At 43.5% G+C, this 16558-nt stretch overlaps 1 protein-coding gene across 3 annotated transcripts in view; it reads right to left on the bottom strand.

The window, feature by feature from the left end:
* The window catches only part of LOC122409698 (neuroligin-4, X-linked-like), a 103061-nt gene that overhangs the window by 73238 nt on the left and 13265 nt on the right, over positions 1 to 16558 (bottom strand). The window contains exon 1 of one of the 3 annotated variants that reach the window (XM_043417430.1): positions 12486 to 13332. The exons of 1 other annotated variant lie outside the window; for it this stretch is intronic. The gene's annotated coding sequence lies outside the window, so the exon portion shown is untranslated. Of the gene's footprint in view, positions 1 to 6585; positions 6604 to 12485; positions 13333 to 16558 lie in introns of those variants that run through there. One more of the 3 variants, XM_043417432.1, reaches the window with a different exon arrangement.

The raw sequence follows: 16558 nt of genomic DNA, 5'->3' as shown, positions 1-16558 counted from the left end.
TCTAAAGTACGCGCAGCTCGTCGAAGAGAAAGATCGAAAATCGCGCTGAAAATTATGCTCACGCGAGCGATAAAGCTAACAGAATGAAAACAAATGTAGGAGCAGTACAACGATAGTGATTGAAAATCGCGTCTTGTTTGAGCTGAACACGAAGCCAGAAGTACATGTTCGTGCATACATTAATGAACTGAAGTTGAAAGGTTGGAGAACAGCGATAACTTTGTACTCGCATACGTGTATGGGGAAGTTCAATACACACTTTTTGTTCGAAACAATCGACGTGCGTTTACGGATATTCTGACCCTTGTCTCTGTCACTCGTCAGTATTCGGGGTGTGCAAGCACAGCTCGATATTCCTGGGCGTCAAAGGACTCTGATAGGCCAGACAATCAATTTCGCAACCGCGATCCATTTATCAGCAGCCGAGTCGACTGAGTTTCGAGAAGAGAGAGAGAAAGAGGGTGAGAGGGGGTGGAGGGAGGGGGGGGGGGAGACAGGGAATTTAAGTGATAGGAAATTCATATATGCGAGCCGCACCTGCCGAATGACATTACGGACTTGGCATTTCGATCGAGAATGACAACCGCGGTATTCGCGGATCATGCTTATTAGATTCTCGTACAATTCCCAAAGGAATGCAATATTCTAGTGCGAAAAAAAATTGACAGAGAACGAGAAGTTTTGTCAATTATACGAAAATTATCATTTTTTCTCCCTCGCATATACTTTCTGCAAAACGATTTCGACAAACGAATAAAAGCTGAACTGTAACAGAAGCGTAAAATTCCGAAGACGAGCAGTTGAAATAAGTCCATTGGTCGTACCTTAACAAACAGTGACACGATCAACCGTTGCTAGATGAAGTACCATCCATTTATCATGCTTCAAGTATATTTCTCCCTGACTTATTTCTTTATTTAACCGAACAGTTGTAACATGACGAATAGCTTTGAAAAAATAGCGGACGAGAATAACACAGACACGAGTGGCCGTTACATGGCTGACCTGATTTGTGCGACGACGAGTTGCACCGAAGAGGAAGTACGACCATATATCCATGGTTGAAATTGGAAACGAATACTCATTCTGGACCTTCGTAGCGTGTGATACCCATCGTACAAACTGTTGACCATTGCTACAGCCAATCATAACTCAACTGCCCATCCCACCCTCGCTATCACGACTCATACATGTGCGCATACGTATATATAAATATAATTCTGTGGCCCTGTACACGTATTCATACTTAACTGTCTCCGTTGATCACGGAGAATTCGCGTCCGGCATATTCTAAAGCCATAGATACTTGATGAAGCGCACTTGCTCTGTGCTCGGCGTAATCCTGGAACTCTATTCGACCATATCCATGAATCGAGCGACATCAACAGTTCCCTTTTCATCTATTATCGATAATATTTTTTTTCTATAATTCCACGAAAGCACACCTCTCGGAGAGAAGACTCGTGATACCGCATTGCAACCGAACTGAACGTGGCAAAAGTTTAGTCCGAGTGACCGACATGAAGGGAATCAGCGCCCGAGAGTAATGGAACCGGGAAAATGCAGGGGAATATTGCATTCCTTTTGTTTTGTGAGAAGTTTTTTTTTTCAAAGAATGTCGAAGGAATTCGGGCAATGCAAAACGCATAGCAGAAAAATCCGCACTTTTTTTTCCTCGAATTCTGAACGGTTTCATGTCGATAAGGAAAATCAATGCAGACGATATTTTGTCACATTTTCCGATGTGGTTTTCCATAGTTTTTCTCATGATTGCGGTGCCATGGTTTATGAAATGAAAATTCTTGAAATACTCGAAATAATCTATGATCTAGGCGTGTGTATTGAATTTTCATCGTATATATAATAGAGGTAGAAAAGTTCTTATGAGTGCTGTCTGAATAAACGGTGTAAAGCAGTACGTACATCGTTCTTAAGGTACTGTATCCCTGGTACATTTCTCTGGAATTTTCAGCACCGTTTTTTTCCGCATGTCTTAATAAGGTTTGCGGTTAACGAGTCAGCGAAACTTGGGGGAAATTCATTCAGTCTTTTTATTCACAGGAAGTTGGTGCTCGAGGTTAAACCGCTTAGCGAAAAATGACGAAGGTGCAAGCCGAATGTCGTATGGGCAGGGTGTCATTAGCATGCTTCCAGGATCCCGAGCACACCGAGGCAGAGGCTAACTGACATTTTGGTTACTTGATGTAATTTTTCGAGAAATGTATAGCTGCCTCGGGCAGCGGAAACATGGAATATTTCCGGTGCGGCCTTGGGACGTTGCGTGAAAGTTGAACCGTACATAATTAACGATCTCTCGAGAAATGTAATTCAAAATGTAAATGAATTCCTCGACGCCTCAGTGAAATCGCTAGTAAATAGAAAAGGTCTTCGCTTTGCTATGGCACGTTGCTGGCTTCCACCAATTTTCCCTCGCTCACTATACCCGAAGTGGGTGGAACGGAAACTGGCTGGACCAGGATAGGAAGAGGCTGCATGAGGAAAACGCCCTCGCACTATAATTACTTAGACCCTGACGCTTTTATACCCTTTCAATTAGTACCTACGATTTGTTCCCGGGATTCCGGTCCATATCTGATGAAGGAAAGTGTGGGGGTGCGTGTTATATTCAGAGCGGAGCAAGAGCGAAAGGGAGAAGAATGGGGATCCATTCCTCATTTCCATATAATAATGGAGGAGACGAAAGAAATATTTATGTGAAAAATCAGGTTCCGCTTGAACGACTTGATATTTTCATTCGATGTAAATTTCAATTCGGAATCCTTTTGTCGGATTGGCCAAAAGGATTCTTTTAATGAAACTTTTCATCGGCATCTGGCACATTTAGTTTCTAAGTGTGCGCACACTTTGGGTGTGGCATACATATTTAGTTAGCGAAGTAATATCTCTTACCGATAAAGCGACAGGTTACAAGATGCCAACGCGAAAATATCACACGCCAAAGAGAGTAATTACCTAACTTGCTCGAGATTCAATGCATCATTCCGAACTTGAAACTATGTCGGTCCTGGAATCGTTCGTCAAAGGAGCAACCTAAAAAGAGTGGTCCCCTAAGGTCGAGTGGTGGGGCGTGCAGGAGAGACGGAGACGGAGGCAGCTAAGGAGAGGAGAAAAGTTCCGGAAAACAGAAACGAGAAAAGGATGAAGTCACGTGTAAAGAGCTCCAAAGCGAAAAAGTAGAAACAGTGCAAGCGTGTTTGCTCCTTCAGTTTCGAACGAGTTTTCACGACTTTCTGCTCTCTTGTAACTTGAGTCCCATTGTCGATGGGAACAGTGACTTTGCTTTGTTCTCAGTGTCCTGCGAGAATCAACAAAAGAGAGGGAGAAAAAACTCAAAGTCCATTGATGTATGCAGCGCAGCGCATTTGTATTTTTGTGAGTTTCACGTACCTAATATTGTGATGGAATATCAAATATGTGTATCAACGCATAAACACGGGCGCACGCACACACGAATATTTCTATCGATTGATGCACATAGTGAACGGCAAGTAAATATTACCAAGGTGAGATCGAAATTTCTGGTGGGGCCGAGTACGCGGGATCCCGCCTACGGAACTTTTCTACTTTATATACGAATTTTTGTATATAGGCGAGTGTGTGGAATGTGCAACTGTACCTTCCGTGTATCATTTCCCATGAAATATTATCACGGACCAATGCCAAAAAAACACTCCATTCGTTTCGTTGAAAAATTGCTGAATTTTTAATCCTTTTTTCTGTTTGCTTTCACTTTGTGCTCCAAAAACATAGAGGCAAAGTGAAAGAAAAGAGAATGGGCGAAATAACTTGTTGGTGTTTTCGTCCGTTTTACTTTTGCATCGTTACTAAAATACCATTTTTCAATATACAACGAACACTACTCGCTCACGAATATGAGTAAAGTAAAGTGCTAGCTCTCGAATTTTTCATTACTTTTGTATTGTTTTTTACTTTTTGCTTTTAGCACACTACCGACGAATAACCCTCGACACAAAAATGTACATAAATCTCGTGAAAACAAAACCCGAATGCGTTTTGTCTTTAATTCATGAACACTAATTAGTCCTCAGTAATTTTTTACCTGCCTCCCTTAAAATATCGTTAATTATTTTTTCTCCCACGTGCATGTCATAATTTTTGTAGCTTTTTTTTAATTCTTTTCTCTGTTCGCTCCCGCACTGTTCTTTCCATTGGAACATGCATTTTGGGGAGGAATTTTTTATTCAGTCTTTTGTTCTCGTTTCCGCTCCTTTGGAATTCCAGTCAACAAATAATTGTTGTTACGCGAACTAAATCGTAATTTATTGCAATTGCACATTCCGCGTCAGGCTTTTCTCTCTTTCTCTCTCGTAGTCCTCCCCCCTGTTACGGACTGTATATACACGTATTTCGTTCGGGTTCCCGATTCCACTTTACACAACGGTTCGCTGCGTATAATGAAATTCGCTTCTCTTCGCTCCTTCTTTTCCCCGCTTCTTTTTCTCCATCTTTCTTTTCTTAAAACTAGGTTAGAAGTCAGCCGATGAGTACAACAAACCGAGACACTTTCGTGGACTCGAGTTACTCGAGGAATTTCTCATCACCGCGAAACCCGCTGGTAAGGAACACGTTTTAATCGTGAAAAAAATAAAAATAAAGAAGAAGAAGAAGAAAGAACAACCAACAGCAGCAACAAATACACAAACTGGACCTGTAAATTTAGGATCCTGCATGTATATTGTGCACGAGACAAGTGAAACTGTTCCCATTTAGTACGGTTGTTGTTTTCCTACTTTCTCATTCTCTTTTGATGTTTTTACGTGCAAAAACGTACGTACGTACACACATGTATAAATCTGATATAAAACCGGTGCGAGGAATCGCTGTTTTTTCCATTCCAGTATAAATATAAACATTGGATTTTTTTTTCCTTTGGGTCCATCGATTTAATATTTTTATAGGGAAAATCATAGGAATAACGCTATAAAATGTTTCAATCTATTGAAAAATTGAAAAGAATAGAGCGTTTTTATTTTTAATTAAAAAAAAAAGTATTGATATCGCAGCGTATATTGTATCGAAGTAAATGCCTGCTGGTGAAGCCAGTGTGCAGATCGTTGAGCCAAAAGTTTTATTATATCGGCTAGAGTATTTTCAAACCGAGCGGCATAACGTTTTGATTAATTAATATCTCAGGTCAGCCGTTACTGCCAATTTGTTATTATAGGATTCTTTCGTAACCTTTTTTCGTCCAGTGGATACTGCAAGTGCATATGCGTGCATGAATATACTGCTGGGACTTTCGTTTCTCCGCTTTCTACCTCCCTTCGTTCACTTCTCATTCAATAGAATTGCATATTTCATAATAACAACGTAAACGGTTTTCTGTTTTTCTTGTTTCTATCCGAGCCTTGAAAAAGAACTCTTTTTCGCAAGCTCTCGCGCTCAGAGCCTCGCGGGTTTCTGCAAGCCAGCCCATCGCTTTAACTCCACTTTTCCTCCACTTCACTAGCTCTCATTTTTCTGTGCGTCCCCCAAGAGTCTCGCTCACAACTACTCCCTTCAAGTCCACTATGTTGCTCAGCGTTTGCACGGGCCCGGGATAAAAGGGAAACTGGGAAAAACCAGGTATGATTATATTTTAGTTTCGCAGATCAGTTTCCGAGGCTTACACCTTAAGGAAGTCGAAAAATTGGCTCCCGCTGTACAATCGGTTCGTGAGCCGGAGCAACCGAGCGCGGACTGCAACCGAGGCCGTTGGGATCGAGAATCGTCGGGTTTCAAAGACGATTCTTCGTGTAAAATAGAACACGAACTTTGAACTACTTTTCTCGACCGATTAATGTATTTTTAACGATCTAAAGACGTTCGTGAATTTTCCAAATGAGCCAAAAGGTCGAGATCAATTGTTGAGGTGAAAAATAAATTTCGAATGTGCCACATTTCGTCGGAAAAACGATCGAAGAGAAAATGGTGGATGGACGTACTTTCAGGAGTGATTTTCGTACGTCCCATTGTACGTCATGTTTATTATACGAGTCTTTCGGTACAGAAAGTGAAGGTGTATGAGAGAGAAAGAGAGAGAGAGAGAGAGAGAGAGCCATTGTGTACGTGCTATTTGACGTATATATTTATACACACCTACAACAAGTCAGCAGCATTGTATAGCGGTGAAACTGGGTCAATTAGCGGACGAGATGCATACAGCCGAGACCAAAAGTCAAGCAAGCATAGCCCACAGCAATGTCCGTTTTAAGACTACGTATATATCCCTTCAACAGTCGAATGAAAGAAGACTGAAAGACTCCAATCTGTGTAATGTCAGAAATGCAAAAGTGGTGAATATAGAAAAAGGCCTGCAGCAGGAAAGGAAACTCAATGTCAATTTTGTCATTGTTCAGAGATTCATCTCGTCATTAATCGCCTACAAAGAAGTTTTTCCATCTAAATTCTAGTCAATAATTTGTTATTTTATGCAAATCTATCCCATCGGTTGTGTATTCCTATAGTGATAATTACTCGAAAGCTGATCGCAGAAGCCTTCGTCAGTTTTTCACGCGATCCCACTTTCGAATCCTACACTAGCATAATAGAAAACATTCTTACCAAAAGACGAACGATTTTCACACAAAGGCACTCCCCACTGGGAGTTGCAATTCGTTGAAAGCAACGGGAAAAACTGACTCTCGACGAAATGCGGATTCTGCACGACTCTTTGTAGTGTCCACCTTCGGGCGCAATACGCAATGCGTGCAGGAGCGAATAAGTTTCAACGAAAATCGTTATCGAAGAGCTAGCTGCCGATAAATGTGCGGCATTTGGATTCCCAATCCAAATTGCGAATCCAAATGCTTTTCCCCCCGGCTTGAGAATCGAGTTCGGGATGCTGAACAACCCGTGCTAATTGGCATTAATCGAACGACCTGTTTTTCACGACTGAAACAAGAGCCGCGAGACTGAAAAGGAAAAAAAAGCATGTGCGCGTAAAGAATGTTCGATCCATGCTGTCGCTCATCGCGGATTGAGAAAAGTTGATCGATCAACGGGCGCGCGTTATCCGCCGCGAGAAGAGGAGGCGCCGTCGCAACGATACTGCGAGGAGGGAGAGATTCGGTGCGGGAAAAGAGTGCGAGAATGAAGAGGTATCGAGATTGCTAAAAGTACACACGCATACGGTGCATAATGTATACACAGATGGGAGCATCGTCGTGTACACCGGTGCTGGCACTTGATGGCAATGCCGGGAACGAAAACAGCTGTGTCGAGACTGGATAACTCCGGGGGGGGGGGGGGGAGGCGTTGAGGGAGGCATAGTGGAAAAGGAAAGGTTACGTAATAGGATAGCATTGAAGAGACTGCGAGAATGGCGTGATGGGGGAGAGAACGCGAAAGGGGTTGAACACGATGCAATGCGCTACATATACGAAGTTGCATGTACGGCGGGGATAGACCGATACTGGGGCATCCTACTTTAAGCGACATGCCGGCTTGTACTGCACGTTGAGTGCATACATACTGAGCCGATACGCATCTCTGGTAAACTCGGAAATAAACGAACGAGCCAGAGTACTCTCTGACGTACATAAACGCAACATGACGGCTTTTCGAGTTGATGCATGCGCAGTGTCCTTTTAATCGTCCCTAAGGTCTGTTGGATCGAGTGAAAAACGGAAAAACGTACGAAAAAGGAAGCTCGCTACTCATTGAATTTTCTATGAAAACGTTGATGAAATATTCATCGATACACCTGCACAGCCGAAGAGCCAACTTTTGACAAATGCCCCACTTAGCGTCGCTGGGTGCACCGAATCGGCCATTACGTACCAATGATTACCTCGTCGAAAGTAGAATGGGGATAAAAATCCAGAAGGAACTTGAACTTTCGAAACTCATCGCGATCCAACCGCCTCCAAAATGCATTCACAAGTTTTAGAGCCAGCACACCACTGATGTGTATATACACGGCTCCCATGTGCCGGGGAAAAACGAACCACGGTCCGGGAACATTTGTACTTTGGTGCATTTAGCGACCACCGCACCGTCCGCACATAGACGCTGACACATTTAACATGAAATGTTAAATCCACACATTCTTTCTCTAGCAGATTTGTCGCCCATCACGAATGTAATGACCCACAGTATTTTCGTTGTTGTTCCGCAGCCGCTGGATACACGCAGCTTACCTCTGAGTAATAGCAGTTTTCTTTTTAATTACACGCATTCCACTTGCGTTTTGTTTTTCACTGATTCTTTCTCCCTCCGTTGCAGAGAGCCTCGAACTCGAATCCTTTTTTTCCACTCATTTGTGCTCAACGCTTTTATCGCTGGTTAAACCGAAGCGTTCAACGTCCAGGAGAGTCTCCGAATGTTTTCACGTTCGAGGAATTCAGACCTCGGCAACCAGCAACGGAGGTAATTTAATACGAAAAATTTTCACTGCAGCGTTTTATTGTTTGGGCTGATTAAAATTATGAACGAGATGCGGTGCACCGACGTTGCGAACGAAACCAAAAAATTCATTTCCAAAGATAATTCTCTTCGAGAATTTCGCGCACAAGGATTTTGGACGAAAAACCGAGCGCCAGCGGAGTCGCATGGAAGAAAGCACGAGCGTCGTTATACACCTAACATTTGCATGGATTTTTTTGTAATTTACATATTCGCAATTCCCTCGTAAGCGGCAAAGGGGAGCCGCGGTGCTGGGTAAAAAAGCGGAGAATACGTGACCAAGGTATGCTAGATCACACGCTGAAATTTTCGGTGGATGTGCACACGCGTAATTTTCTAAAATCTCGTTCTCAAGCTCACCGAAAGGTCACACGTCACAAACGTCACAAACACCGAAGCCCGAGAATTCGAAACAGCCAAACCCCTGCATATTGTTAAAAGTTTAAGGGCAAGTTTGACAGTTTAGTGCAACAGCGATTGATGAACCTTGGTAATTTGGTCGAGGGAGTCGTCGCACGTCTCATATCACTAATCCCAACGTCAGAGACATCTCGTTTGCGTAATCGTACTCGTGTTCCCACAGCATGTGCGTCCTTTGTTGTAGTAATAATCACGAGCGAGCCAGGTCTCGTTAGTCTCGTGTTCCACGAGCCAGCAGCAGCAGCAGCAGGGATGGGTGTGCGCCTTGTTCGGCCTCTCTCCTTCATTCATTCTCCCTCTTCACCTCTCGCACGCCATTACTCGTCGTACGCCGTATACTTTTATTCGCTAGCTAATTTATTATGCTAATTACTTTTGCGAGTGGCCTCTCGTGGGTAAAAAGCCTGAGCGATACTCGTGAAAAGGGTGGAAAAACGAGACGAATGAGAAATAAAGGGATGGTCCGAAAGGATTGTGGATTTTCGAGCACAAAAAGGGGGCGATGCCCTCAATTTTTTTTTCCATTCCAGACCCACTTGAACAAACTCAAAACTAATAGGCATTAAACTTTTTTCATATATATCTCAAGCTACTCTGAGAATCGGTATCATTGTTTGGCTCATTGTTGTCAGTGTGTTTGAATTACATCGATTAAATGTCAGATCTCGGTCGGGCACCGCCGGAGGCTCATAATCAACAGACGCGATTATAACTCGCTGCTAAATTGTATCGATTCTGTCGATGACAGGTTAACCTCACGACGCGCCCCGTCGTCGATGATTATCGCGATGTAAATTGCTAAGTGTCTTCGGAACTAATTTTCTCGGGATATCGTATTACAGCTTCATCGGAGGCTGGCCGAGTCTCGTCACTCTCATCTTTTCCATAATTCAAACAACATGAATACCGAGTACCAACGGATCGATAGTTTTTTTTACGAACTTGCGTGATCGCGCTTATAATGGCACTTTCCATGCGTGAGTTATGTGAGTTCGCTCTCGCATAATATCGAATGGAGAATCAATGGAGCAGGTTAAAGTGAAGAGGGAAATGGATAACGTGGCATAATGGATGGATTATGAGAATAAGAGTGCTCGTAATGTGTTTGAAGAGATAGAGCTTCGGATCATCATCTCCTTATTTCGAAAGATCTCCGTGGATTCGGCCTCATTTTCCCAAAGGCAAACTCTTTTTGCAGGTGCTTTTTTCTCCCCCTCTTTTTTTCAATTCCCGTGTCATTGATCCCTTTCACACTGACTCTTTCTCATCTCTCTTCTTCTTCTTCTTCGGTTTCCCCAACACTCTTTCACTCTCGTTATTTCTTTCCCTCCTCCATCCTCTGATGGCCTTCCCTCGCTCCCTCTCTCTCTCGCTTTTACGTCTAATAAAAAGGCCCTTCTCAATTCCAGTTCAATCGTCAAAGTGTCTTTTGAAACTAAACACCAAAATTATCGTCTCACTTCTTCTGACTAGAGTCAAGCCCCGTCGCCTTTTATTGGGGTAAAACTAACGAGACGAAAGATTCGATAAAGTAGCAAAATTGCGATGTAATCTTATACGTCCCAAGCCGTTTTACTTCCCTCAATGTAATAATCTCATTTAAACATCATTAATTACTTCATTCTTCGCGGTACTCGACGGATAGAAAATGAGCAAACCTCTTGGTCAAAGAAGAAAAGCAACAAAATTTAAGGAGCTCATTTAAAATAACGAACACCGATTGATCCGGACCCAGCTATAATGAGAAAAGCTGCTGCTACTATTATTATTATAAAAAGCGAATAAAATCACTGTTTCTGGTAAATATTTTGATGGGAGTACATCAACCAGCGACATAATGGTATTTTGTAATAATAATAATAATCCTCGTGTCGTCATGATGATCCAAAGATAAGCTTTCGGGAGTAAAAGTTCAGCGTTATAACGTCTACGGAGCGCGAGCTTTACGTCCTCATAGGGTATTCGACGTTGGTAATTTTTTATCAGAGCTGAGCCGGCAGATTCTCTACGAGCTGCAGAGACAAGGGCGTAATCGGGAAAAGAAAAACGGAGAAGTGAAGAGTCTAAAAATAGGGGATGCACAGGAGAATTTGAAGAAAATTGTCGAGAGGATGCATATGGCATGAACTTGTACGGAGCAGCGTTTGTTTGCCTTTGGCTATGAAAAGACACAACATATTAAATCCACTCTGGCAATCGGAGTTGCCTCGAATGCCTCTTTCCCGTGCATCAATACACCTCGGAGTGCATTCTCAGGGGCAGGTACACTGGGCGAGGAATCATATACCCCAGTGTGGCGAAATATAAAAAGAGGGAGAGGGCGCGCGAGAGAGGAAAAGTAAAGAGACGAATCTAAAGAACCGCCCTGTTGAATAAACGAGGATAAGGACCCTCATGGAACGAAGTGTCGAGATCTTTTTGTGCGCCCGGGTAGACTCCATTCGTTCCGACCCTCCCAACTATTTCTCCCTTTCATCATTGCACTCGATCTTTGCTCCTGCCTCGACGCCGCCGCCACCGTCGTCGTCGTCGTCGTCGTCGTCGTTGTCGTCGCGTGTCACTGATTATAAAGACGCGCCCATTCTGTTCCAACTTTGCCTAATAATACACACGCCTCGCGCGCAATTTGTCTATGCATCAACACACACACACACACACACACACACACACACACACACACACACACACACACACACACACACACACACTCGTAGCTCTGTGCCTTTTCACACACTTTTATAGCGCCCTTAAAATCATCTCGCGCTCTTCATTGAGACAAGCACGTGCCTCTCTTTCAAAGCCTCTTCGAGTACGTTACTTGCGAGCAAGACTATGAACATAAATCCAAATGAACACTGTATGGACATGTACAACACGAGGGCATAAAAGTACATACGGAAACTCTCGTACATTTATATACAACGCTGAGCTGTATGTCTATACACACCCTTGTCATTAAGTTCTTCCTACCATAAATGTAAACTTGCAATAAAACACGAATCTACGGATCGGCTTGAAGCGCAAGTTTATAGTTTTCCGATACACGCGTGTACCGCGTGCATATACCAGTTACAGCGGTTTCGAAGCATCCCACTGCATCTTCGCAGTTTTTGATAAAAGAAAACAAAGAGAGCTTTAGACGTCGAGGAACAAGAAATCTCATGCCGCCGATACAAACTTGCAGTCCTCGTAAAAGCCGGTGCGATTGGCAAAAAATGTCAAACTTTTTATCGCAACGTAGAGTTACGCTGTTCGGAGTGTTAAGATTGATCTTTCTCTTTAGCAGTTTTTCAATGGAAATATATTGATGTTGGAAATATTTTGACGACTTTTGCCGAGTCGTTGAGAAAGTTTGAACGTTCTTGTTCGAGTTGAACGAGAAATAGATAACGACGGATGATTAGAACATCTTTATTGGCCGGAGAATTCGAAGTGAAAGACTACAAAGATGTGTTTTAAATGAGAGATATCTCATTTTGACGTCTGAGGCTTAAACTCATTCGTCGTAAAAGCCTGGCAATTAAAATCGTGACGTTGATTGCGCGATGAGCAAGTTATAGGAACGAGAAAGATAACGAACATCGCACGCAATATCTTTGAGATGAATTTCGAACTTTTAGCGTGTGTTTATAACTTACCGAATGGCCGATGATGAGAGCGGTAAGGTCGAGAATCGTTACGAGGAAATCCCTAGTGAGCTGATAATTATTCACGACGTAGTTTTCATCAGGGCGATTCAAACACTACGCGCGGAGTTTGTCAAAGTAATCAAGTGCACCAAAACCACACAGCCGCTCTGCCACCTGGTTACACGGTTCGACCGTAATAAGTTACGATTGTCGATACAGGTGGCGGTTTGAGCTGCCGGCAACCGGCTGATTCGAGCGATTCACAATTCTCACCGGAAATTAATCAACACGCGGAGTATTGCAGTTTATCAGCTGATAGAATCGTGCCTCTGGAGTTGCGTTTATTTGACGCGTATCTCGTTTCTACAAACGAGATACTTGATTGAGAGTTTCACTGAGATTTAGATTTAAAAATGGACATTTCGATGGTGACGATTATTGTATTTTAAAATGGGAATTGTGTGCCGCGCTCCTCCGGCAGGGAGCCTGAAAATCATCAGAGAACCCGTGTCATGCGAGTCTGACGACGCATAAGTGGTTGCACTACTCGTACCAGTGAGGAATTAAACGAGCTAAATGAACAGAAAGCAGCACATTTCACTCGTTGCAATTGTTTCGAAGACTTCCGGTCCCTCGTGAGGGTCCGCAAAATCGAAAATATTTGTTCGCTAGTTGTCTTTTGTTTCATGACTGAAAATCAGGGTCGATGAGGCATGGGTCCATGTGGCCGATCGCAGATGCAGAGGCAAGTCGGGAGGAAAAGAAAGCGAAAGCGATGGAAAGTTGAGTGTTAACACGATCGAGTAAGCAAAGAGCGAAGGAAGATTTCGCGATGGGAGCCACGTGAGGCGATGTCCTCGCTCCGTACCGGGGTACTGGGATAGTCGGTTGGGTTGTTTTTGCAGCAGCCGTTCCGCCCCACCACCGCGTTTCCATCGACCCCCTACTTCGCGCCACCTGCCCATGCTTCTACACTTCATCTCGCTTGCTCGCTCTTTCTCCGCAGAGTATTTCGAGCTCCCTCGCTCTCTTTGCCTCCCCTCGATCCCACTTTGCAGATCCAACCTCATCGCGCGTCCAGTTCAACCCCCACCAGTCCGTTGAACCCCCGACTTGATGTCGTCCGCACACAACGACGTCGTCGACGACGACGACGACGACGACGACGACGACGCTGCGCAACGTGGTGCTTTTAGAATTTGCACCGGGCTCCCTTCTCGCGTGCAGCCCCCGCAGTTCGTTCCTAGTCTTACCAGGCGACGCGGCATAGCTGACGTCACTTATCTCCCTCTTTCGTTCATGCCTCCGAGACCAAATCTTCTCCATCCTTCTCCGCTCACACCCTCGACTTCATCCATACCTCCAATATAGAGAAATACCATTCTATACTTGAAACTTTAGCCCCTTTGGCCCGCTCGCTATCTCGAAAGAGAGCGTTCACGGTGCGTCGCCCCACTACCATTTTAGATGTGCTACCTTTCGTGTGTTTTCACCCCTCCAGCAACATTTCTCCCTTTCTCTCTCTCTCTCTCTCTCTGCCTCGTGCCTCTGTACTTTGCGTCCTTTACGGACCGAATCTACTCTCGCCGAAGCGAGAGAGCGAGAAGGGCGGAAGGGATGGAGAAGAAGAGCGAGGGAAGCAGACAGAGAAGGAGTAAAGGCTAGAGTTCTCTCCTCCGCAAAAGGTCCCCGCGAGGATCGATCCGCTCCCGTCCGTCCAACGGGCTCCCAGTCATCTCGCTCACTCTCGTTCACCCTCACCGCCCCCCACCCTTTCCCATTGCGCCCCTTCCTTTTCTTCTCGTTTTTTCCTTTTCACGATCCAAACCTCCTACCAGCCCCTTGCACCGTTCCCACCACGGATTCCAATGTGTTAAGGGTTATTACGAATGTATACGTGTATACACACAGACTCGCGAATTCGAGAGTTTACCAAAGTTAATACCTTCACCGAGAGGGTGAATGAATAAATAAACGTTATTGAGAAAAAAACGACGATCAACGGACGCGCGGATCTGACGAGGAAGCCAAAGAGCCAAGAAAGCAAGGAGCATGCAGGGTTAGTCGAGGCTGGTAGCGGCCGTGCTGCGGTGACGTGCGGTCACCAACCCACCAACATCACGCTCAAGCTCGAATCTCGCTCACCCAACATTCCCTCGCGTAAAGGGTAAACCAGACGAAGAGAGAACGAGAAGGGATGGAAAAGACGATCAACAAGCGCGAGAGAGTCCACGAGATTTCCCTTTTGCTTCCCGCGGCAAGTTGCGCGAACCCCGACCCTCGAGCCAGCACCCCCGTCACCTTGAGGTTAACGAAGCTTCGCCTCATTAGGCCCCGCACTCCTTCGCTCCAACCAACGACCATACATGAATTCATACCTTTTATGTTCGTAAAAGCTCACCTGTCGCACATTCCATACACCCGTTTTCTTTTTTCGTTTTTTTCCCTCGCATTTTCTTAAACTCCGTAACCAACCCCGATAATTAACGAGCAAAAGGAGTCTTGCCACTGTACACGGTTTATATATACAAACTAGATAATCAATTTGTAAACTAGTGTGGAAAAAAAAATTGAGAGTCTCGACTATAAAAAGTCTCCGCGAATGCAAATGAAAAAAATGACTGTGTTTCGCAGTAGCGTTGCTTTTTTCGCATGTTTTATATCCCCCTCGCTTATCGTGGATTTCTCCTGGAAATTCCAATGGAACTGGTCACCCACAAATAATAAAAAAAAACCACACATCCAAAGAGCCCACTCGTCCATGAGCTTCGAGAGACCCAAAATTTGATGAATTCCCAGTCGAATCGAAAATACTTCAAACGAAACAATTTACTTACATTTGAAACGACAAAAGGGTGTAGCATTGCGTAAAATTTAACAGTATTTCCATCGGCGGATTTGATAGTTCATTTAAGCATGACGAGGATGATAGAAAATTTATCAACGTTGCTCCTCACTCCATTCATTGTTGCTAATCCTTTGAATATATGATAGGATACGCTTGAAATTTCTATTGGGATTTTTGATAATCGAGTTCCCAGACTGTGTCTCTGTACACAGTTGCATAGAGCCGTGAGTGACGACGCAGTGCTACGAATGAATGAGCTCAAACGACACGTTGAAAATTCTCCCTCGGTTCGTCGTTGAACGGGAAGGTTTATCGAACAATTGTATGCCAGCCTGCTCTCTCTCTCTCTCTCTCTCTCTCTCTCTCTCTCTCTCTCTCTCTCTCTCTGTGTGTGTATTGCGTGACACTTTGTGCGTGAATTGAAGGGACAAAGTTGAAAACTACGAACATCTACAATTCGATTTTCTGACAAATTCTTAATTAATACTGACGAGTTTTGTCGCGACCTTTGGACCCGAGTTTAGACCAGTACGAATTTCAATACAATCTCGCGTCACAAAACAGAACGACGGCTACTTTATTTGATTAAGGAGTTTCGGTACAGGCGATACAATGTTGCCATGTTAATCCATGCTAAACAAATTTTAAAATTCAAAAAGTTCAGAATTTTATAAAATTTGCTGAACATATTCTTTAGTATGCCAAATTTGACACCACAAATTTTTTAAGATTTTTCTTCTACACAGTTATCGAGTAATTGATCACTAAAGTTCACGGGTATAAGCACAGCGTTTCCATATATATAGGTATACATTCCGGGCATAAGAAATCTGCTTTAATGCGTAATTACTCGATAACTAAGTAGAAGAAAATTTTGAAAAAATTTGTGTTTTCGTACTTGATGTTGAAGAACATTATCACCAAATTTCATCAATTTTCTTAATATTTAGACTTCTTTACCGAAACTCCTTAAGATAGTTCATGCACAAAACGATTTTCTTAAAAAAGTCTTGAAATTTACAGAATTTCAATGGGTAGTCGACTGACACCCATATCAAATTTTAAAGGATTCGTCTTATTGATTACTTAGATAAACGTGTTTAAATATGAAGAAAAATCGGGGTATAGGGACTTTGCGTAAAAAATCGTTTATCTTTCCATATAACGAATGAGCGCTTCTTACGACGTTTAAAAAAAAGTATACAATAACAATGAAACATATAATGAAGGTCGG

Source organism: Venturia canescens, chromosome 4, assembly GCF_019457755.1.
Source record: "Venturia canescens isolate UGA chromosome 4, ASM1945775v1, whole genome shotgun sequence".
Lineage (NCBI taxonomy): Eukaryota > Metazoa > Arthropoda > Insecta > Hymenoptera > Ichneumonidae > Venturia > Venturia canescens.
The sequence above is the reverse complement of the archived record's forward strand: the minus strand, read 5'-3'. Positions and strand labels throughout refer to the sequence as shown.